This window comes from Ranitomeya variabilis, chromosome 1, assembly GCF_051348905.1.
Source record: "Ranitomeya variabilis isolate aRanVar5 chromosome 1, aRanVar5.hap1, whole genome shotgun sequence".
Classification (NCBI taxonomy): domain Eukaryota; kingdom Metazoa; phylum Chordata; class Amphibia; order Anura; family Dendrobatidae; genus Ranitomeya; species Ranitomeya variabilis.
The window spans coordinates 390,188,484-390,211,500 of record NC_135232.1 but is presented as its reverse complement, the minus strand read 5'-3'; the positions used below and the strand labels follow the sequence as shown (position 1 = coordinate 390,211,500).

General features: G+C 35.3%; 16 non-coding genes across 16 annotated transcripts; all 16 read right to left on the bottom strand.

Moving 5' to 3' along the window:
* Positions 1–6: 6 nt before the first annotated feature.
* TRNAT-UGU (transfer RNA threonine (anticodon UGU)) lies at positions 7–79 on the bottom strand. Its single transcript has one exon. It is a non-coding gene; the product is annotated as a tRNA-Thr (tRNA).
* Positions 80–611: 532 nt separating this feature from the next.
* Positions 612–684, bottom strand: TRNAT-CGU (transfer RNA threonine (anticodon CGU)). The gene has a single exon. It is a non-coding gene; the product is annotated as a tRNA-Thr (tRNA).
* A 2,168-nt stretch (positions 685–2,852) lies between these two features.
* Positions 2,853–2,925, bottom strand: TRNAT-UGU (transfer RNA threonine (anticodon UGU)). The gene has a single exon. It is a non-coding gene; the product is annotated as a tRNA-Thr (tRNA).
* A 536-nt stretch (positions 2,926–3,461) lies between these two features.
* TRNAT-CGU (transfer RNA threonine (anticodon CGU)) lies at positions 3,462–3,534 on the bottom strand. The gene has a single exon. It is a non-coding gene; the product is annotated as a tRNA-Thr (tRNA).
* Positions 3,535–5,703: 2,169 nt separating this feature from the next.
* On the bottom strand, positions 5,704–5,776 carry TRNAT-UGU (transfer RNA threonine (anticodon UGU)). Its single transcript has one exon. It is a non-coding gene; the product is annotated as a tRNA-Thr (tRNA).
* Positions 5,777–6,308: 532 nt separating this feature from the next.
* On the bottom strand, positions 6,309–6,381 carry TRNAT-CGU (transfer RNA threonine (anticodon CGU)). Its single transcript has one exon. It is a non-coding gene; the product is annotated as a tRNA-Thr (tRNA).
* A 2,169-nt stretch (positions 6,382–8,550) lies between these two features.
* Positions 8,551–8,623, bottom strand: TRNAT-UGU (transfer RNA threonine (anticodon UGU)). Its single transcript has one exon. It is a non-coding gene; the product is annotated as a tRNA-Thr (tRNA).
* A 536-nt stretch (positions 8,624–9,159) lies between these two features.
* TRNAT-CGU (transfer RNA threonine (anticodon CGU)) lies at positions 9,160–9,232 on the bottom strand. Its single transcript has one exon. It is a non-coding gene; the product is annotated as a tRNA-Thr (tRNA).
* Positions 9,233–11,402: 2,170 nt separating this feature from the next.
* On the bottom strand, positions 11,403–11,475 carry TRNAT-UGU (transfer RNA threonine (anticodon UGU)). Its single transcript has one exon. It is a non-coding gene; the product is annotated as a tRNA-Thr (tRNA).
* A 532-nt stretch (positions 11,476–12,007) lies between these two features.
* On the bottom strand, positions 12,008–12,080 carry TRNAT-CGU (transfer RNA threonine (anticodon CGU)). The gene has a single exon. It is a non-coding gene; the product is annotated as a tRNA-Thr (tRNA).
* A 2,169-nt stretch (positions 12,081–14,249) lies between these two features.
* TRNAT-UGU (transfer RNA threonine (anticodon UGU)) lies at positions 14,250–14,322 on the bottom strand. The gene has a single exon. It is a non-coding gene; the product is annotated as a tRNA-Thr (tRNA).
* A 536-nt stretch (positions 14,323–14,858) lies between these two features.
* Positions 14,859–14,931, bottom strand: TRNAT-CGU (transfer RNA threonine (anticodon CGU)). Its single transcript has one exon. It is a non-coding gene; the product is annotated as a tRNA-Thr (tRNA).
* Positions 14,932–17,101: 2,170 nt separating this feature from the next.
* Positions 17,102–17,174, bottom strand: TRNAT-UGU (transfer RNA threonine (anticodon UGU)). The gene has a single exon. It is a non-coding gene; the product is annotated as a tRNA-Thr (tRNA).
* A 532-nt stretch (positions 17,175–17,706) lies between these two features.
* Positions 17,707–17,779, bottom strand: TRNAT-CGU (transfer RNA threonine (anticodon CGU)). The gene has a single exon. It is a non-coding gene; the product is annotated as a tRNA-Thr (tRNA).
* A 2,169-nt stretch (positions 17,780–19,948) lies between these two features.
* Positions 19,949–20,021, bottom strand: TRNAT-UGU (transfer RNA threonine (anticodon UGU)). The gene has a single exon. It is a non-coding gene; the product is annotated as a tRNA-Thr (tRNA).
* Positions 20,022–20,553: 532 nt separating this feature from the next.
* Positions 20,554–20,626, bottom strand: TRNAT-CGU (transfer RNA threonine (anticodon CGU)). The gene has a single exon. It is a non-coding gene; the product is annotated as a tRNA-Thr (tRNA).
* Positions 20,627–23,017: the final 2,391 nt, after the last annotated feature.

Genomic DNA, 23,017 nt, shown 5'->3' with positions numbered 1-23,017 from the left:
ACACAAAGGCTCCAGTGAGAATTGAACTCACGACCCCTGGTTTACAAGACCAGTGCTCTAACCACTGAGCTATGAAGCCAGCGAAACTTTGACACATCTTTTGATCTCTATTTCGAACAGTGCAATAGCCATTCAGGTGCATTACCAACACAAGTCCTTTCATTTCTAGTTTGAAATCACACTCTTAACGTAATGTCCCATCACCAACAAACCAACAACTGCTCTTGCAACGCAAAAGCATGACTTGCAAACATTCTAAAGCTTCAGTTCTATAACTGACTACCTGTTTATTGGCAATCTGATGTGCAAAAAAATGAAATCAGATGGATTGGCAAAGAAAAGAATTCTACTGCTTGCTTTAATAAAATATGTAATTCTTTATATTACAAAATCACACATCAAGAATTGATGAAGAAGGGTCATTAGACTCCTAAAGCTCTGATAGAGGTGGCATAAGAAAGGAATTTGACACACGTTACCCGAATGTCATATATGATCAAGGTCTTATCCAGAACTTTTGAAAAGGATCAACATCAATATTGAATCGCACCAACTTTGTACCACTGACCAAACAGATAAGCAATTTTCATATGAGAGGCAAAGAGTTTTTAAGGCTTCAGTGAGAGTCGAACTCACGACCCCTGGTTTACGAGACCAGTGCTCTAACCTCTGAGCTATGAAGCCATTGAAAAGGAACAATTTCTAAAGCGATGTAGGGATTAGCCTGTTAGAGGTATGCATATGCTCAGTAACTCCTAAGGATCATTTACTATGCTACATGGGAGAAATGCAAAGAAACTGTACAAAGATTTTTCTTTAGGTACCAATTTGACATTGACATGGGAAAAACATCAACTTGAAATGCATATGAAAACTTACAACCCATACAAGCAATGATTGTAAGGTAAGGCATGGTAAAAAATGTAAAGAGAAGCACGATGATTTATTTATATTTTCAATTGTACCAAATTTAAGAATGATTTCATAAACTTTTTTCATGTCAGTATTAATCTATGTGCAAATGGAGTTTTATGGAGCCATTCAAAAAGATGAGTTTTTCAAGTGGAAACTTTTTACGAAAGCAAATTTTAAAGCAAATCTGCTCTAAAGTCTTTGTCTCCACATAGCATTAGATCTCTGGCCATGATTTTCATTTACATTTTCAATTATGCCAAATTTAAGAATGATGTCTGAATTTTTTTGTGTCTGTATTAGGATATATGCAGATGGAGTTTTATTGAGGCATTCAAAAAAGAAGACTTTTTAAAGCAAAAACACCCTTTCATTGGGGAGCTTTTAAAGGAGGTTTAGCTTTATAAAGTGGTTCCTAAAGCACTTTTTGAGAGTTCTTGAAGTGTTTTTGAAAAGTTTTTTTCTAAAGCTTTCTCTTTGCAGCCTTTTGATTTACAGTGTCTACTTTAGAGCAAATTCCATCAGGATCTGCTTCAAAGATGCAATATCCCCTATTATTTTCACCTGGCATTTTTCAAACCCTGAAGTGGAATAAATCACTCAAAATAGCTATGAGTGTGTGTTCACACTAAGTTATATTTTTCCTGCATTTTCAGGGCAGAAACTCTACAAGACTATGTGCACACAGAGGTTTTTAGCTGAGTTTTCAGAGCAGAATCTGGGCAGAAACTCCAAATTTTTGAGGAGCTATGAGATTTGCAGGTGCATTTGTAGAGTTTCCACTCAGTTTCAACTAGGTGGCTATGCGCACATGACGTCTTTTTTCAGGCAGCTTCCACCATTGGAATCATTTGAAAACACTATCAAACATTGCTCAAAAGAATGAACATAAGCAATTCTATGTAAAACTGACTTGCTCTGTCTATGTTGAGGTTTTTGAATGTCTTTTGACCACTTCAGGTTTCTAAAAATGCCAAGCGGTTAAAAAAAGCCACATGTCCATTCTATTAGCGTTTTCCACCAGGAACATGCCGTGTATTTTACAGTACAAATCAGTGGAAAAGCTCAATACATGCCTGGACTTCAAAAATACTTTTTTTTTGAGTGTTTTGCCATTGATTTTGCTTAAAAGAGCTAACTGTTTCTTCTTTTTTCAATGGAGTGAAAAATGCGACCAGAAAAAAAGACTTCACCGAAACCATGGGAAAACCTTCCGAAAAAAGCCGTCTCAAAATTGTCCAGGAAACAACCAAAAAAATGATACAAAAGACGATTCAGGGGAAGAAATTTCCTAAATTTCTTGAAAAGTCTTCTGCGTGAAAAACTCATCAACTTCTCCTGAGTTTAAAAGCCGTCATATGCACATACCAGTTCCTGTTCCAAAAATTCATTAAAAAACTGAGTGTGTGCGCAGTCCAACACTTCAAACAAAACTTGTGTTTTTTGAACTCCTAGCGGTGTTTGGAAAAGTGTTGATCAAAATTTCCTGAAAAAACCTCAGTGTGAATCTTTAGGTTATTTGCAGATGGAATTTTATTAAGGCATTTAAAAACAATGAGTTTTGCAAGCAGAACCCACTTAGGAAAACACCACTTTATTAGGTACTTTTGGGAAGAGTTTTTATGTTCATGATGTGTTTCCTGGGGATTTTTTGCAGAGTTTGCAATGAGATTTTCATTCTTAAAGCCTTTTTTGCAGATTTTTGATTTGAATGTGCCTAGTTTGGAGTAGTTTTCCTCAGGATCCGCTTCACAGAAGCAACAAGTATTTTTTTTACTTGCTACCACGTTTTTTTGCAAACCTGAAATGGATGAAAACTCTCCAAGTAATGTAATTATTATGTCTGAACATTTTTTTCTCAGTATAATAAACCTTCAACTAAGCAGGTATTTTTAAAGATAAGCTCAAGAATTAAACTATTCAGTTTCAAAATAACACAAAGGCTCCAGTGAGAATTGAACTCACGACCCCTGGTTTACAAGACCAGTGCTCTAACCACTGAGCTATGAAGCCAGCGAAACTTTGACACATCTTTTGATCTCTATTTCGAACAGTGCAATAGCCATTCAGGTGCATTACCAACACAAGTCCTTTCATTTCTAGTTTGAAATCACACTCTTAACGTAATGTCCCATCACCAACAAACCAACAACTGCTCTTGCAACGCAAAAGCATGACTTGCAAACATTCTAAAGCTTCAGTTCTATAACTGACTACCTGTTTATTGGCAATCTGATGTGCAAAAAAATGAAATCAGATGGATTGGCAAAGAAAAGAATTCTACTGCTTGCTTTAATAAAATATGTAATTCTTTATATTACAAAATCACACATCAAGAATTGATGAAGAAGGGTCATTAGACTCCTAAAGCTCTGATAGAGGTGGCATAAGAAAGGAATTTGACACACGTTACCCGAATGTCATATATGATCAAGGTCTTATCCAGAACTTTTGAAAAGGATGTCGTAACATCAATATTGAATCGCACCAACTTTGTACCACTGACCAAACAGATAAGCAATTTTCATATGAGAGACAAAGAGTTTTTAAGGCTTCAGTGAGAGTCGAACTCACGACCCCTGGTTTACGAGACCAGTGCTCTAACCTCTGAGCTATGAAGCCATTGAAAAGGAACAATTTCTAAAGCGATGTAGGGATTAGCCTGTTAGAGGTATGCATATGCTCAGTAACTCCTAAGGATCATTTACTATGCTACATGGGAGAAATGCAAAGAAACTGTACAAAGATTTTTCTTTAGGTACCAATTTGACATTGACATGGGAAAAACATCAACTTGAAATGCATATGAAAACTTACAACCCATACAAGCAATGATTGTAAGGTAAGGCATGGTAAAAAATGTAAAGAGAAGCACGATGATTTATTTATATTTTCAATTGTACCAAATTTAAGAATGATTTCATAAACTTTTTTCATGTCAGTATTAATCTATGTGCAAATGGAGTTTTATGGAGCCATTCAAAAAAGATGAGTTTTTCAAGTGGAAACTTTTTACGAAAGCAAATTTTAAAGCAAATCTGCTCTAAAGTCTTTGTCTCCACATAGCATTAGATCTCTGGCCATGATTTTCATTTACATTTTCAATTATGCCAAATTTAAGAATGATGTCTGAATTTTTTTGTGTCTGTATTAGGATATATGCAGATGGAGTTTTATTGAGGCATTCAAAAAAGAAGACTTTTTAAAGCAAAAACACCCTTTCATTGGGGAGCTTTTAAAGGAGGTTTAGCTTTATAAAGTGGTTCCTAAAGCACTTTTTGAGAGTTCTTGAAGTGTTTTTGAAGAGTTTTTTTCTAAAGCTTTTTCTTTGCAGCCTTTTGATTTACAGTATCTACTTTAGAGCAAATTCCATCAGGATCTGCTTCAAAGATGCAATATCCCCTATTATTTTCACCTGGCATTTTTCAAACCCTGAAGTGGAATAAATCACTCAAAATAGCTATGAGTGTGTGTTCACACTAAGTTATATTTTTCCTGTATTTTCAGGGCAGAAACTCTACAAGACTATGTGCACACAGAGGTTTTTAGCTGAGTTTTCAGAGCAGAATCTGGGCAGAAACTCCAAATTTTTGAGGAGCTATGAGATTTGCAGGAGCATTTGTAGAGTTTCCACTCAGTTTCAACTAGGTGGCTATGTGCACATGATGTCTTTTTTCAGGCAGCTTCCGCCATTGGAATCATTTGAAAACACTATCAAACATTGCTCAAAAGAATGAACATAAGCAATTCTATGTAAAACTGACTTGCTCTGTCTATGTTGAGGTTTTTGAATGTCTTTTGACCACTTCAGGTTTCTAAAAACGCCAAGCGGTTAAAAGAAGTCACATGTCCATTCTATTAGCGTTTTCCACCAGGAACATGCTGTGTATTTTACAGTACAAATCAGTGGAAAAGCTCAATACATGCCTGGACTTCAAAAAGACTTTTTTTTTGAGTGTTTTGCCATTGATTTTGCTTAAAAGAGCTAACTGTTTCTTATTTTTTCAATGGAGTGAAAAATGCGACCAGAAAAAAAGACTTCACCGAAACCATGGGAAAACCTTCCGAAAAAAGCCATCTCAAAATTGTCCAGGAAACAACCCAAAAAATGATACAAAAGACGATTCAGGGGAAGAAATGTCCTAAATTTCTTGAAAAGTCTTCTGCGTGAAAAACTCATCAAGTTCTCCTGAGTTTAAAAGCCATCATATGCACATACCAGTTCCTGTTCCAAAAATTCATTAAAAAACTGAGTGTGTGCGCAGTCCAACACTTCAAACAAAACTTGTGTTTTTTGAACTCCTAGTGGTGTTTGGAAAAGTTTTGATCAAAATTTCCTGAAAAAACCTCAGTGTGAATCTTTAGGTTATTTGCAGATGGAATTTTATTAAGGCATTTAAAAACAATGAGTTTTGCAAGCAGAACCCACTTAGGAAAACACCACTTTATTAGGTACTTTTGGGAAGAGTTTTTATGTTCATGATGTGTTTCCTGGGGATTTTTTGCAGAGTTTGCAATGAGATTTTCATTCTTAAAGCCTTTTTTGCAGATTTTTGATTTGAATGTGCCTAGTTTGGAGTAGTTTTCCTCAGGATCCGCTTCACAGAAGCAACAAGTATTTTTTTTACTTGCTACCACGTTTTTTTGCAAACCTGAAATGGATGAAAACTCTCCAAGTAATGTAATTATTATGTCTGAACATTTTTTTCTCAGTATAATAAACCTTCAACTAAGCAGGTATTTTTAAAGATAAGCTCAAGAATTAAACTATTCAGTTTCAAAATAACACAAAGGCTCCAGTGAGAATTGAACTCATGACCCCTGGTTTACAAGACCAGTGCTCTAACCACTGAGCTATGAAGCCAGCGAAACTTTGACACATCTTTTGATCTCTATTTCGAACAGTGCAATAGCCATTCAGGTGCATTACCAACACAAGTCCTTTCATTTCTAGTTTGAAATCACACTCTTAACGTAATGTCCCATCACCAACAAACCAACAACTGCTCTTGCAACGCAAAAGCATGACTTGCAAACATTCTAAAGCTTCAGTTCTATAACTGACTACCTGTTTATTGGCAATCTGATGTGCAAAAAAATGAAATCAGATGGATTGGCAAAGAAAAGAATTCTACTGCTTGCTTTAATAAAATATGTAATTCTTTATATTACAAAATCACACATCAAGAATTGATGAAGAAGGGTCATTAGACTCCTAAAGCTCTGATAGAGGTGGCATAAGAAAGGAATTTGACACACGTTACCTGAATGTCATATATGATCAAGGTCTTATCCAGAACTTTTGAAAAGGATCAACATCAATATTGAATCACACCAACTTTGTACCACTGACCAAACAGATAAGCAATTTTCATATGAGAGACAAAGAGTTTTTAAGGCTTCAGTGAGAGTCGAACTCACGACCCCTGGTTTACGAGACCAGTGCTCTAACCTCTGAGCTATGAAGCCATTGAAAAGGAGGAATTTCTAAAGCGATGTAGGGATTAGCCTGTTAGAGGTATGCATATGCTCAGTAACTCCTAAGGATCATTTACTATGCTACATGGGAGAAATGCAAAGAAACTGTACAAAGATTTTTCTTTAGGTACCAATTTGACATTGACATGGGAAAAACATCAACTTGAAATGCATATGAAAACTTACAACCCATACAAGCAATGATTGTAAGGTAAGGCATGGTAAAAAATGTAAAGAGAAGCACGATGATTTATTTATATTTTCAATTGTACCAAATTTAAGAATGATTTCATAAACTTTTTTCATGTCAGTATTAATCTATGTGCAAATGGAGTTTTATGGAGCCATTCAAAAAAGATGAGTTTTTCAAGTGGAAACTTTTTACGAAAGCAAATTTTAAAGCAAATCTGCTCTAAAGTCTTTGTCTCCACATAGCATTAGATCTCTGGCCATGATTTTCATTTACATTTTCAATTATGCCAAATTTAAGAATGATGTCTGAATTTTTTTGTGTCTGTATTAGGATATATGCAGATGGAGTTTTATTGAGGCATTCAAAAAAGAAGACTTTTTAAAGCAAAAACACCCTTTCATTGGGGAGCTTTTAAAGGAGGTTTAGCTTTATAAAGTGGTTCCTAAAGCACTTTTTGAGAGTTCTTGAAGTGTTTTTGAAAAGTTTTTTTCTAAAGCTTTCTCTTTGCAGCCTTTTGATTTACAGTGTCTACTTTAGAGCAAATTCCATCAGGATCTGCTTCAAAGATGCAATATCCCCTATTATTTTCACCTGGCATTTTTCAAACCCTGAAGTGGAATAAATCACTCAAAATAGCTATGAGTGTGTGTTCACACTAAGTTATATTTTTCCTGCATTTTCAGGGCAGAAACTCTACAAGACTATGTGCACACAGAGGTTTTTAGCTGAGTTTTCAGAGCAGAATCTGGGCAGAAACTCCAAATTTTTGAGGAGCTATGAGATTTGCAGGTGCATTTGTAGAGTTTCCACTCAGTTTCAACTAGGTGGCTATGCGCACATGACGTCTTTTTTCAGGCAGCTTCCGCCATTGGAATCATTTGAAAACACTATCAAACATTGCTCAAAAGAATGAACATAAGCAATTCTATGTAAAACTGACTTGCTCTGTCTATGTTGAGGTTTTTGAATGTCTTTTGACCACTTCAGGTTTCTAAAAATGCCAAGCGGTTAAAAAAAGCCACATGTCCATTCTATTAGCGTTTTCCACCAGGAACATGCTGTGTATTTTACAGTACAAATCAGTGGAAAAGCTCAATACATGCCTGGACTTCAAAAATACTTTTTTTTTGAGTGTTTTGCCATTGATTTTGCTTAAAAGAGCTAACTGTTTCTTCTTTTTTCAATGGAGTGAAAAATGCGACCAGAAAAAAAGACTTCACCGAAACCATGGGAAAACCTTCCGAAAAAAGCCGTCTCAAAATTGTCCAGGAAACAACCAAAAAAATGATACAAAAGACGATTCAGGGGAAGAAATTTCCTAAATTTCTTGAAAAGTCTTCTGCGTGAAAAACTCATCAACTTCTCCTGAGTTTAAAAGCCGTCATATGCACATACCAGTTCCTGTTCCAAAAATTCATTAAAAAACTGAGTGTGTGCGCAGTCCAACACTTCAAACAAAACTTGTGTTTTTTGAACTCCTAGCGGTGTTTGGAAAAGTGTTGATCAAAATTTCCTGAAAAAACCTCAGTGTGAATCTTTAGGTTATTTGCAGATGGAATTTTATTAAGGCATTTAAAAACAATGAGTTTTGCAAGCAGAACCCACTTAGGAAAACACCACTTTATTAGGTACTTTTGGGAAGAGTTTTTATGTTCATGATGTGTTTCCTGGGGATTTTTTGCAGAGTTTGCAATGAGATTTTCATTCTTAAAGCCTTTTTTGCAGATTTTTGATTTGAATGTGCCTAGTTTGGAGTAGTTTTCCTCAGGATCCGCTTCACAGAAGCAACAAGTATTTTTTTTACTTGCTACCACGTTTTTTTGCAAACCTGAAATGGATGAAAACTCTCCAAGTAATGTAATTATTATGTCTGAACATTTTTTTCTCAGTATAATAAACCTTCAACTAAGCAGGTATTTTTAAAGATAAGCTCAAGAATTAAACTATTCAGTTTCAAAATAACACAAAGGCTCCAGTGAGAATTGAACTCACGACCCCTGGTTTACAAGACCAGTGCTCTAACCACTGAGCTATGAAGCCAGCGAAACTTTGACACATCTTTTGATCTCTATTTCGAACAGTGCAATAGCCATTCAGGTGCATTACCAACACAAGTCCTTTCATTTCTAGTTTGAAATCACACTCTTAACGTAATGTCCCATCACCAACAAACCAACAACTGCTCTTGCAACGCAAAAGCATGACTTGCAAACATTCTAAAGCTTCAGTTCTATAACTGACTACCTGTTTATTGGCAATCTGATGTGCAAAAAAATGAAATCAGATGGATTGGCAAAGAAAAGAATTCTACTGCTTGCTTTAATAAAATATGTAATTCTTTATATTACAAAATCACACATCAAGAATTGATGAAGAAGGGTCATTAGACTCCTAAAGCTCTGATAGAGGTGGCATAAGAAAGGAATTTGACACACGTTACCCGAATGTCATATATGATCAAGGTCTTATCCAGAACTTTTGAAAAGGATGTCGTAACATCAATATTGCATCGCACCAACTTTGTACCACTGACCAAACAGATAAGCAATTTTCATATGAGAGACAAAGAGTTTTTAAGGCTTCAGTGAGAGTCGAACTCACGACCCCTGGTTTACGAGACCAGTGCTCTAACCTCTGAGCTATGAAGCCATTGAAAAGGAACAATTTCTAAAGCAATGTAGGGATTAGCCTGTTAGAGGTATGCATATGCTCAGTAACTCCTAAGGATCATTTATTATGCTACATGGGAGAAATGCAAAGAAACTGTACAAAGATTTTTCTTTAGGTACCAATTTGACATTGACATGGGAAAAATATCAACTTGAAATGCATATGAAAACTTACAACCCATACAAGCAATGATTGTAAGGTAAGGCGTGGTAAAAAATGTAAAGAGAAGCACGATGATTTATTTATATTTTCAATTGTACCAAATTTAAGAATGATTTCATAAACTTTTTTCAGGTCAGTATTAATCTATGTGCAAATGGAGTTTTATGGAGCCATTCAAAAAAGATGAGTTTTTCAAGTGGAAACTTTTTACAAAAGCAAATTTTAAAGCAAATCTGCTCTAAAGTCTTTGTCTCCACATAGCATTAGATCTCTGGCCATGATTTTCATTTACATTTTCAATTATGCCAAATTTAAGAATGATGTCTGAATTTTTTTTGTGTCAGTATTAGGATATATGCAGATGGAGTTTTATTGAGGCATTCAAAAAAGAAGACTTTTTAAAGCAAAAACACCCTTTCATTGGGGAGCTTTTAAAGGAGGTTTAGCTTTATAAAGTGGTTCCTAAAGCACTTTTTGAGAGTTCTTGAAGTGTTTTTGAAGAGTTTTTTTCTAAAGCTTTTTCTTTGCAGCCTTTTGATTTACAGTGTCTACTTTAGAGTAAATTCCATCAGGATCTGCTTCAAAGATGCAATATCCCCTATTATTTTCACCTGGCATTTTTCAAACCCTGAAGTGGAATAAATCACTCAAAATAGCTATGAGTGTGTGTTCACACTAAGTTATATTTTTCCTGCATTTTCAGGGCAGAAACTCTACAAGACTATGTGCACACAGAGGTTTTTAGCTGAGTTTTCAGAGCAGAATCTGGGCAGAAACTCCAAATTTTTTAGGAGCTATGAGATTTGCAGGAGCATTTGTAGAGTTTCCACTCAGTTTCAACTAGGTGGCTATGTGCACATGATGTCTTTTTTCAGGCAGCTTCCGCCATTGGAATCATTTGAAAACACTATCAAACATTGCTCAAAAGAATGAACATAAGCAATTCTATGTAAAACTGACTTGCTCTGTCTATGTTGAGGTTTTTGAATGTCTTTTGACCACTTCAGGTTTCTAAAAACGCCAAGCGGTTAAAAGAAGTCACATGTCCATTCTATTAGCGTTTTCCACCAGGAACATGCTGTGTATTTTACAGTACAAATCAGTGGAAAAGCTCAATACATGCCTGGACTTCAAAAAGACTTTTTTTTTGAGTGTTTTGCCATTGATTTTGCTTAAAAGAGCTAACTGTTTCTTATTTTTTCAATGGAGTGAAAAATGCGACCAGAAAAAAAGACTTCACCGAAACCATGGGAAAACCTTCCGAAAAAAGCCATCTCAAAATTGTCCAGGAAACAACCCAAAAAATGATACAAAAGACGATTCAGGGGAAGAAATGTCCTAAATTTCTTGAAAAGTCTTCTGCGTGAAAAACTCATCAAGTTCTCCTGAGTTTAAAAGCCGTCATATGCACATACCAGTTCCTGTTCCAAAAATTCATTAAAAAACTGAGTGTGTGCGCAGTCCAACACTTCAAACAAAACTTGTGTTTTTTGAACTCCTGGTGGTGTTTGGAAAAGTTTTGATCAAAATTTCCTGAAAAAACCTCAGTGTGAATCTTTAGGTTATTTGCAGATGGAATTTTATTAAGGCATTTAAAAACAATGAGTTTTGCAAGCAGAACCCACTTAGGAAAACACCACTTTATTAGGTACTTTTGGGAAGAGTTTTTATGTTCATGATGTGTTTCCTGGGGATTTTTTGCAGAGTTTGCAATGAGATTTTCATTCTTAAAGCCTTTTTTGCAGATTTTTGATTTGAATGTGCCTAGTTTGGAGTAGTTTTCCTCAGGATCCGCTTCACAGAAGCAACAAGTATTTTTTTTACTTGCTACCACGTTTTTTTGCAAACCTGAAATGGATGAAAACTCTCCAAGTAATGTAATTATTATGTCTGAACATTTTTTTCTCAGTATAATAAACCTTCAACTAAGCAGGTATTTTTAAAGATAAGCTCAAGAATTAAACTATTCAGTTTCAAAATAACACAAAGGCTCCAGTGAGAATTGAACTCACGACCCCTGGTTTACAAGACCAGTGCTCTAACCACTGAGCTATGAAGCCAGCGAAACTTTGACACATCTTTTGATCTCTATTTCGAACAGTGCAATAGCCATTCAGGTGCATTACCAACACAAGTCCTTTCATTTCTAGTTTGAAATCACACTCTTAACGTAATGTCCCATCACCAACAAACCAACAACTGCTCTTGCAACGCAAAAGCATGACTTGCAAACATTCTAAAGCTTCAGTTCTATAACTGACTACCTGTTTATTGGCAATCTGATGTGCAAAAAAATGAAATCAGATGGATTGGCAAAGAAAAGAATTCTACTGCTTGCTTTAATAAAATATGTAATTCTTTATATTACAAAATCACACATCAAGAATTGATGAAGAAGGGTCATTAGACTCCTAAAGCTCTGATAGAGGTGGAATAAGAAAGGAATTTGACACACGTTACCCGAATGTCATATATGATCAAGGTCTTATCCAGAACTTTTGAAAAGGATCAACATCAATATTGAATCGCACCAACTTTGTACCACTGACCAAACAGATAAGCAATTTTCATATGAGAGACAAAGAGTTTTAAAGGCTTCAGTGAGAGTCGAACTCACGACCCCTGGTTTACGAGAGCAGTGCTCTAACCTCTGAGCTATGAAGCCATTGAAAAGGAAGAATTTCTAAAGCGATGTAGGGATTAGCCTGTTAGAGGTATGCATATGCTCAGTAACTCCTAGGGATCATTTACTATGCTACATGGGAGAAATGCAAAGAAACTGTACAAAGATTTTTCTTTAGGTACCAATTTGACATTGACATGGGAAAAACATCAACTTGAAATGCATATGAAAACTTACAACCCATACAAGCAATGATTGTAAGGTAAGGCATGGTAAAAAATGTAAAGAGAAGCACGATGATTTATTTATATTTTCAATTGTACCAAATTTAAGAATGATTTCATAAACTTTTTTCATGTCAGTATTAATCTATGTGCAAATGGAGTTTTATGGAGCCATTCAAAAAAGATGAGTTTTTCAAGTGGAAACTTTTTACGAAAGCAAATTTTAAAGCAAATCTGCTCTAAAGTCTTTGTCTCCACATAGCATTAGATCTCTGGCCATGATTTTCATTTACATTTTCAATTATGCCAAATTTAAGAATGATGTCTGAATTTTTTTGTGTCTGTATTAGGATATATGCAGATGGAGTTTTATTGAGGCATTCAAAAAAGAAGACTTTTTAAAGCAAAAACACCCTTTCATTGGGGAGCTTTTAAAGGAGGTTTAGCTTTATAAAGTGGTTCCTAAAGCACTTTTTGAGAGTTCTTGAAGTGTTTTTGAAAAGTTTTTTTCTAAAGCTTTCTCTTTGCAGCCTTTTGATTTACAGTGTCTACTTTAGAGCAAATTCCATCAGGATCTGCTTCAAAGATGCAATATCCCCTATTATTTTCACCTGGCATTTTTCAAACCCTGAAGTGGAATAAATCACTCAAAATAGCTATGAGTGTGTGTTCACACTAAGTTATATTTTTCCTGCATTTTCAGGGCAGAAACTCTACAAGACTATGTGCACACAGAGGTTTTTAGCTGAGTTTTCAGAGCAGAATCTGGGCAGAAACTCCAAATTTTTGAGGAGCTATGAGATTTGCAGGTGCATTTGTAGAGTTTCCACTCAGTTTCAACTAGGTGGCTATGCGCACATGACGTCTTTTTTCAGGCAGCTTCCGCCATTGGAATCATTTGAAAACACTATCAAACATTGCTCAAAAGAATGAACATAAGCAATTCTATGTAAAACTGACTTGCTCTGTCTATGTTGAGGTTTTTGAATGTCTTTTGACCACTTCAGGTTTCTAAAAATGCCAAGCGGTTAAAAAAAGCCACATGTCCATTCTATTAGCGTTTTCCACCAGGAACATGCTGTGTATTTTACAGTACAAATCAGTGGAAAAGCTCAATACATGCCTGGACTTCAAAAATACTTTTTTTTTGAGTGTTTTGCCATTGATTTTGCTTAAAAGAGCTAACTGTTTCTTCTTTTTTCAATGGAGTGAAAAATGCGACCAGAAAAAAAGACTTCACCGAAACCATGGGAAAACCTTCCGAAAAAAGCCGTCTCAAAATTGTCCAGGAAACAACCAAAAAAATGATACAAAAGACGATTCAGGGGAAGAAATTTCCTAAATTTCTTGAAAAGTCTTCTGCGTGAAAAACTCATCAACTTCTCCTGAGTTTAAAAGCCGTCATATGCACATACCAGTTCCTGTTCCAAAAATTCATTAAAAAACTGAGTGTGTGCGCAGTCCAACACTTCAAACAAAACTTGTGTTTTTTGAACTCCTAGCGGTGTTTGGAAAAGTGTTGATCAAAATTTCCTGAAAAAACCTCAGTGTGAATCTTTAGGTTATTTGCAGATGGAATTTTATTAAGGCATTTAAAAACAATGAGTTTTGCAAGCAGAACCCACTTAGGAAAACACCACTTTATTAGGTACTTTTGGGAAGAGTTTTTATGTTCATGATGTGTTTCCTGGGGATTTTTTGCAGAGTTTGCAATGAGATTTTCATTCTTAAAGCCTTTTTTGCAGATTTTTGATTTGAATGTGCCTAGTTTGGAGTAGTTTTCCTCAGGATCCGCTTCACAGAAGCAACAAGTATTTTTTTTACTTGCTACCACGTTTTTTTGCAAACCTGAAATGGATGAAAACTCTCCAAGTAATGTAATTATTATGTCTGAACATTTTTTTCTCAGTATAATAAACCTTCAACTAAGCAGGTATTTTTAAAGATAAGCTCAAGAATTAAACTATTCAGTTTCAAAATAACACAAAGGCTCCAGTGAGAATTGAACTCACGACCCCTGGTTTACAAGACCAGTGCTCTAACCACTGAGCTATGAAGCCAGCGAAACTTTGACACATCTTTTGATCTCTATTTCGAACAGTGCAATAGCCATTCAGGTGCATTACCAACACAAGTCCTTTCATTTCTAGTTTGAAATCACACTCTTAACGTAATGTCCCATCACCAACAAACCAACAACTGCTCTTGCAACGCAAAAGCATGACTTGCAAACATTCTAAAGCTTCAGTTCTATAACTGACTACCTGTTTATTGGCAATCTGATGTGCAAAAAAATGAAATCAGATGGATTGGCAAAGAAAAGAATTCTACTGCTTGCTTTAATAAAATATGTAATTCTTTATATTACAAAATCACACATCAAGAATTGATGAAGAAGGGTCATTAGACTCCTAAAGCTCTGATAGAGGTGGCATAAGAAAGGAATTTGACACACGTTACCCGAATGTCATATATGATCAAGGTCTTATCCAGAACTTTTGAAAAGGATGTCGTAACATCAATATTGCATCGCACCAACTTTGTACCACTGACCAAACAGATAAGCAATTTTCATATGAGAGACAAAGAGTTTTTAAGGCTTCAGTGAGAGTCGAACTCACGACCCCTGGTTTACGAGACCAGTGCTCTAACCTCTGAGCTATGAAGCCATTGAAAAGGAACAATTTCTAAAGCGATGTAGGGATTAGCCTGTTAGAGGTATGCATATGCTCAGTAACTCCTAAGGATCATTTATTATGCTACATGGGAGAAATGCAAAGAAACTGTACAAAGATTTTTCTTTAGGTACCAATTTGACATTGACATGGGAAAAATATCAACTTGAAATGCATATGAAAACTTACAACCCATACAAGCAATGATTGTAAGGTAAGGCGTGGTAAAAAATGTAAAGAGAAGCACGATGATTTATTTATATTTTCAATTGTACCAAATTTAAGAATGATTTCATAAACTTTTTTCAGGTCAGTATTAATCTATGTGCAAATGGAGTTTTATGGAGCCATTCAAAAAAGATGAGTTTTTCAAGTGGAAACTTTTTACAAAAGCAAATTTTAAAGCAAATCTGCTCTAAAGTCTTTGTCTCCACATAGCATTAGATCTCTGGCCATGATTTTCATTTACATTTTCAATTATGCCAAATTTAAGAATGATGTCTGAATTTTTTTTGTGTCAGTATTAGGATATATGCAGATGGAGTTTTATTGAGGCATTCAAAAAAGAAGACTTTTTAAAGCAAAAACACCCTTTCATTGGGGAGCTTTTAAAGGAGGTTTAGCTTTATAAAGTGGTTCCTAAAGCACTTTTTGAGAGTTCTTGAAGTGTTTTTGAAGAGTTTTTTTCTAAAGCTTTTTCTTTGCAGCCTTTTGATTTACAGTGTCTACTTTAGAGTAAATTCCATCAGGATCTGCTTCAAAGATGCAATATCCCCTATTATTTTCACCTGGCATTTTTCAAACCCTGAAGTGGAATAAATCACTCAAAATAGCTATGAGTGTGTGTTCACACTAAGTTATATTTTTCCTGCATTTTCAGGGCAGAAACTCTACAAGACTATGTGCACACAGAGGTTTTTAGCTGAGTTTTCAGAGCAGAATCTGGGCAGAAACTCCAAATTTTTTAGGAGCTATGAGATTTGCAGGAGCATTTGTAGAGTTTCCACTCAGTTTCAACTAGGTGGCTATGTGCACATGATGTCTTTTTTCAGGCAGCTTCCGCCATTGGAATCATTTGAAAACACTATCAAACATTGCTCAAAAGAATGAACATAAGCAATTCTATGTAAAACTGACTTGCTCTGTCTATGTTGAGGTTTTTGAATGTCTTTTGACCACTTCAGGTTTCTAAAAACGCCAAGCGGTTAAAAGAAGTCACATGTCCATTCTATTAGCGTTTTCCACCAGGAACATGCTGTGTATTTTACAGTACAAATCAGTGGAAAAGCTCAATACATGCCTGGACTTCAAAAAGACTTTTTTTTTGAGTGTTTTGCCATTGATTTTGCTTAAAAGAGCTAACTGTTTCTTATTTTTTCAATGGAGTGAAAAATGCGACCAGAAAAAAAGACTTCACCGAAACCATGGGAAAACCTTCCGAAAAAAGCCATCTCAAAATTGTCCAGGAAACAACCCAAAAAATGATACAAAAGACGATTCAGGGGAAGAAATGTCCTAAATTTCTTGAAAAGTCTTCTGCGTGAAAAACTCATCAAGTTCTCCTGAGTTTAAAAGCCATCATATGCACATACCAGTTCCTGTTCCAAAAATTCATTAAAAAACTGAGTGTGTGCGCAGTCCAACACTTCAAACAAAACTTGTGTTTTTTGAACTCCTGGTGGTGTTTGGAAAAGTTTTGATCAAAATTTCCTGAAAAAACCTCAGTGTGAATCTTTAGGTTATTTGCAGATGGAATTTTATTAAGGCATTTAAAAACAATGAGTTTTGCAAGCAGAACCCACTTAGGAAAACACCACTTTATTAGGTACTTTTGGGAAGAGTTTTTATGTTCATGATGTGTTTCCTGGGGATTTTTTGCAGAGTTTGCAATGAGATTTTCATTCTTAAAGCCTTTTTTGCAGATTTTTGATTTGAATGTGCCTAGTTTGGAGTAGTTTTCCTCAGGATCCGCTTCACAGAAGCAACAAGTATTTTTTTTACTTGCTACCACGTTTTTTTGCAAACCTGAAATGGATGAAAACTCTCCAAGTAATGTAATTATTATGTCTGAACATTTTTTTCTCAGTATAATAAACCTTCAACTAAGCAGGTATTTTTAAAGATAAGCTCAAGAATTAAACTATTCAGTTTCAAAATAACACAAAGGCTCCAGTGAGAATTGAACTCACGACCCCTGGTTTACAAGACCAGTGCTCTAACCACTGAGCTATGAAGCCAGCGAAACTTTGACACATCTTTTGATCTCTATTTCGAACAGTGCAATAGCCATTCAGGTGCATTACCAACACAAGTCCTTTCATTTCTAGTTTGAAATCACACTCTTAACGTAATGTCCCATCACCAACAAACCAACAACTGCTCTTGCAACGCAAAAGCATGACTTGCAAACATTCTAAAGCTTCAGTTCTATAACTGACTACCTGTTTATTGGCAATCTGATGTGCAAAAAAATGAAATCAGATGGATTGGCAAAGAAAAGAATTCTACTGCTTGCTTTAATAAAATATGTAATTCTTTATATTACAAAATCACACATCAAGAATTGATGAAGAAGGGTCATTAGACTCCTAAAGCTCTGATAGAGGTGGCATAAGAAAGGAATTTGACACACGTTACCCGAATGTCATATATGATCAAGGTCTTATCCAGAACTTTTGAAAAGGATCAACATCAATATTGAATCGCACCAACTTTGTACCACTGACCAAACAGATAAGCAATTTTCATATGAGAGACAAAGAGTTTTTAAGGCTTCAGTGAGAGTCGAACTCACGACCCCTGGTTTACGAGACCAGTGCTCTAACCTCTGAGCTATGAAGCCATTGAAAAGGAAGAATTTCTAAAGCGATGTAGGGATTAGCCTGTTAGAGGTATGCATATGCTCAGTAACTCCTAAGGATCATTTACTATGCTACATGGGAGAAATGCAAAGAAACTGTACAAAGATTTTTCTTTAGGTACCAATTTGACATTGACATGGGAAAAACATCAACTTGAAATGCATATGAAAACTTACAACCCATACAAGCAATGATTGTAAGGTAAGGCATGGTAAAAAATGTAAAGAGAAGCACGATGATTTATTTATATTTTCAATTGTACCAAATTTAAGAATGATTTCATAAACTTTTTTCATGTCAGTATTAATCTATGTGCAAATGGAGTTTTATGGAGCCATTCAAAAAAGATGAGTTTTTCAAGTGGAAACTTTTTACGAAAGCAAATTTTAAAGCAAATCTGCTCTAAAGTCTTTGTCTCCACATAGCATTAGATCTCTGGCCATGATTTTCATTTACATTTTCAATTATGCCAAATTTAAGAATGATGTCTGAATTTTTTTGTGTCTGTATTAGGATATATGCAGATGGAGTTTTATTGAGGCATTCAAAAAAGAAGACTTTTTAAAGCAAAAACACCCTTTCATTGGGGAGCTTTTAAAGGAGGTTTAGCTTTATAAAGTGGTTCCTAAAGCACTTTTTGAGAGTTCTTGAAGTGTTTTTGAAAAGTTTTTTTCTAAAGCTTTCTCTTTGCAGCCTTTTGATTTACAGTGTCTACTTTAGAGCAAATTCCATCAGGATCTGCTTCAAAGATGCAATATCCCCTATTATTTTCACCTGGCATTTTTCAAACCCTGAAGTGGAATAAATCACTCAAAATAGCTATGAGTGTGTGTTCACACTAAGTTATATTTTTCCTGCATTTTCAGGGCAGAAACTCTACAAGACTATGTGCACACAGAGGTTTTTAGCTGAGTTTTCAGAGCAGAATCTGGGCAGAAACTCCAAATTTTTGAGGAGCTATGAGATTTGCAGGTGCATTTGTAGAGTTTCCACTCAGTTTCAACTAGGTGGCTATGCGCACATGACGTCTTTTTTCAGGCAGCTTCCGCCATTGGAATCATTTGAAAACACTATCAAACATTGCTCAAAAGAATGAACATAAGCAATTCTATGTAAAACTGACTTGCTCTGTCTATGTTGAGGTTTTTGAATGTCTTTTGACCACTTCAGGTTTCTAAAAATGCCAAGCGGTTAAAAAAAGCCACATGTCCATTCTATTAGCGTTTTCCACCAGGAACATGCTGTGTATTTTACAGTACAAATCAGTGGAAAAGCTCAATACATGCCTGGACTTCAAAAATACTTTTTTTTTGAGTGTTTTGCCATTGATTTTGCTTAAAAGAGCTAACTGTTTCTTCTTTTTTCAATGGAGTGAAAAATGCGACCAGAAAAAAAGACTTCACCGAAACCATGGGAAAACCTTCCGAAAAAAGCCGTCTCAAAATTGTCCAGGAAACAACCAAAAAAATGATACAAAAGACGATTCAGGGGAAGAAATTTCCTAAATTTCTTGAAAAGTCTTCTGCGTGAAAAACTCATCAACTTCTCCTGAGTTTAAAAGCCGTCATATGCACATACCAGTTCCTGTTCCAAAAATTCATTAAAAAACTGAGTGTGTGCGCAGTCCAACACTTCAAACAAAACTTGTGTTTTTTGAACTCCTAGCGGTGTTTGGAAAAGTGTTGATCAAAATTTCCTGAAAAAACCTCAGTGTGAATCTTTAGGTTATTTGCAGATGGAATTTTATTAAGGCATTTAAAAACAATGAGTTTTGCAAGCAGAACCCACTTAGAAAAACACCACTTTATTAGGTACTTTTGGGAAGAGTTTTTATGTTCATGATGTGTTTCCTGGGGATTTTTTGCAGAGTTTGCAATGAGATTTTCATTCTTAAAGCCTTTTTTGCAGATTTTTGATTTGAATGTGCCTAGTTTGGAGTAGTTTTCCTCAGGATCCGCTTCACAGAAGCAACAAGTATTTTTTTTACTTGCTACCACGTTTTTTTGCAAACCTGAAATGGATGAAAACTCTCCAAGTAATGTAATTATTATGTCTGAACATTTTTTTCTCAGTATAATAAACCTTCAACTAAGCAGGTATTTTTAAAGATAAGCTCAAGAATTAAACTATTCAGTTTCAAAATAACACAAAGGCTCCAGTGAGAATTGAACTCACGACCCCTGGTTTACAAGACCAGTGCTCTAACCACTGAGCTATGAAGCCAGCGAAACTTTGACACATCTTTTGATCTCTATTTCGAACAGTGCAATAGCCATTCAGGTGCATTACCAACACAAGTCCTTTCATTTCTAGTTTGAAATCACACTCTTAACGTAATGTCCCATCACCAACAAACCAACAACTGCTCTTGCAACGCAAAAGCATGACTTGCAAACATTCTAAAGCTTCAGTTCTATAACTGACTACCTGTTTATTGGCAATCTGATGTGCAAAAAAATGAAATCAGATGGATTGGCAAAGAAAAGAATTCTACTGCTTGCTTTAATAAAATATGTAATTCTTTATATTACAAAATCACACATCAAGAATTGATGAAGAAGGGTCATTAGACTCCTAAAGCTCTGATAGAGGTGGCATAAGAAAGGAATTTGACACACGTTACCCGAATGTCATATATGATCAAGGTCTTATCCAGAACTTTTGAAAAGGATCAACATCAATATTGAATCGCACCAACTTTGTACCACTGACCAAACAGATAAGCAATTTTCATATGAGAGACAAAGAGTTTTTAAGGCTTCAGTGAGAGTCAAACTCACGACCCCTGGTTTACGAGACCAGTGCTCTAACCTCTGAGCTATGAAGCCATTGAAAAGGAGCAATTTCTAAAGCGATGTAGGGATTAGCCTGTTAGAGGTATGCATATGCTCAGTAACTCCTAAGGATCATTTACTATGCTACATGGGAGAAATGCAAAGAAACTGTACAAAGATTTTTCTTTAGGTACCAATTTGACATTGACATGGGAAAAACATCAACTTGAAATGCATATGAAAACTTACAACCCATACAAGCAATGATTGTAAGGTAAGGCATGGTAAAAAATGTAAAGAGAAGCACGATGATTTATTTATATTTTCAATTGTACCAAATTTAAGAATGATTTCATAAACTTTTTTCATGTCAGTATTAATCTATGTGCAAATGGAGTTTTATGGAGCCATTCAAAAAAGATGAGTTTTTCAAGTGGAAACTTTTTACGAAAGCAAATTTTAAAGCAAATCTGCTCTAAAGTCTTTGTCTCCACATAGCATTAGATCTCTGGCCATGATTTTCATTTACATTTTCAATTATGCCAAATTTAAGAATGATGTCTGAATTTTTTTGTGTCTGTATTAGGATATATGCAGATGGAGTTTTATTGAGGCATTCAAAAAAGAAGACTTTTTAAAGCAAAAACACCCTTTCATTGGGGAGCTTTTAAAGGAGGTTTAGCTTTATAAAGTGGTTCCTAAAGCACTTTTTGAGAGTTCTTGAAGTGTTTTTGAAGAGTTTTTTTCTAAAGCTTTATCTTTGCAGCCTTTTGATTTACAGTATCTACTTTAGAGCAAATTCCATCAGGATCTGCTTCAAAGATGCAATATCCCCTATTATTTTCACCTGGCATTTTTCAAACCCTGAAGTGGAATAAATCACTCAAAATAGCTATGAGTGTGTGTTCACACTAAGTTATATTTTTCCTGTATTTTCAGGGCAGAAACTCTACAAGACTATGTGCACACAGAGGTTTTTAGCTGAGTTTTCAGAGCAGAATCTGGGCAGAAACTCCAAATTTTTGAGGAGCTATGAGATTTGCAGGAGCATTTGTAGAGTTTCCACTCAGTTTCAACTAGGTGGCTATGTGCACATGATGTCTTTTTTCAGGCAGCTTCCGCCATTGGAATCATTTGAAAACACTATCAAACATTGCTCAAAAGAATGAACATAAGCAATTCTATGTAAAACTGACTTGCTCTGTCTATGTTGAGCTATGAAGCCATTGAAAAGGAACAATTTCTAAAGCGATGTAGGGATTAGCCTGTTAGAGGTATGCATATGCTCAGTAACTCCTAAGGATCATTTACTATGCTACATGGGAGAAATGCAAAGAAACTGTACAAAGATTTTTCTTTAGGTACCAATTTGACATTGACATGGGAAAAACATCAACTTGAAATGCATATGAAAACTTACAACCCATACAAGCAATGATTGTAAGGTAAGGCATGGTAAAAAATGTAAAGAGAAGCACGATGATTTATTTATATTTTCAATTGTACCAAATTTAAGAATGATTTCATAAACTTTTTTCATGTCAGTATTAATCTATGTGCAAATGGAGTTTTATGGAGCCATTCAAAAAAGATGAGTTTTTCAAGTGGAAACTTTTTACGAAAGCAAATTTTAAAGCAAATCTGCTCTAAAGTCTTTGTCTCCACATAGCATTAGATCTCTGGCCATGATTTTCATTTACATTTTCAATTATGCCAAATTTAAGAATGATGTCTGAATTTTTTTGTGTCTGTATTAGGATATATGCAGATGGAGTTTTATTGAGGCATTCAAAAAAGAAGACTTTTTAAAGCAAAAACACCCTTTCATTGGGGAGCTTTTAAAGGAGGTTTAGCTTTATAAAGTGGTTCCTAAAGCACTTTTTGAGAGTTCTTGAAGTGTTTTTGAAGAGTTTTTTTCTAAAGCTTTTTCTTTGCAGCCTTTTGATTTACAGTATCTACTTTAGAGCAAATTCCATCAGGATCTGCTTCAAAGATGCAATATCCCCTATTATTTTCACCTGGCATTTTTCAAACCCTGAAGTGGAATAAATCACTCAAAATAGCTATGAGTGTGTGTTCACACTAAGTTATATTTTTCCTGCATTTTCAGGGCAGAAACTCTACAAGACTATGTGCACACAGAGGTTTTTAGCTGAGTTCAAAAGCATGACTTGCAAACATTCTAAAGCTTCAGTTCTATAACTGACTACCTGTTTATTGGCAATCTGATGTGCAAAAAAATGAAATCAGATGGATTGGCAAAGAAAAGAATTCTACTGCTTGCTTTAATAAAATATGTAATTCTTTATATTACAAAATCACACATCAAGAATTGATGAAGAAGGGTCATTAGACTCCTAAAGCTCTGATAGAGGTGGCATAAGAAAGGACTTTGACACACGTTACCCGAATGTCATATATGATCAAGGTCTTATCCAGAACTTT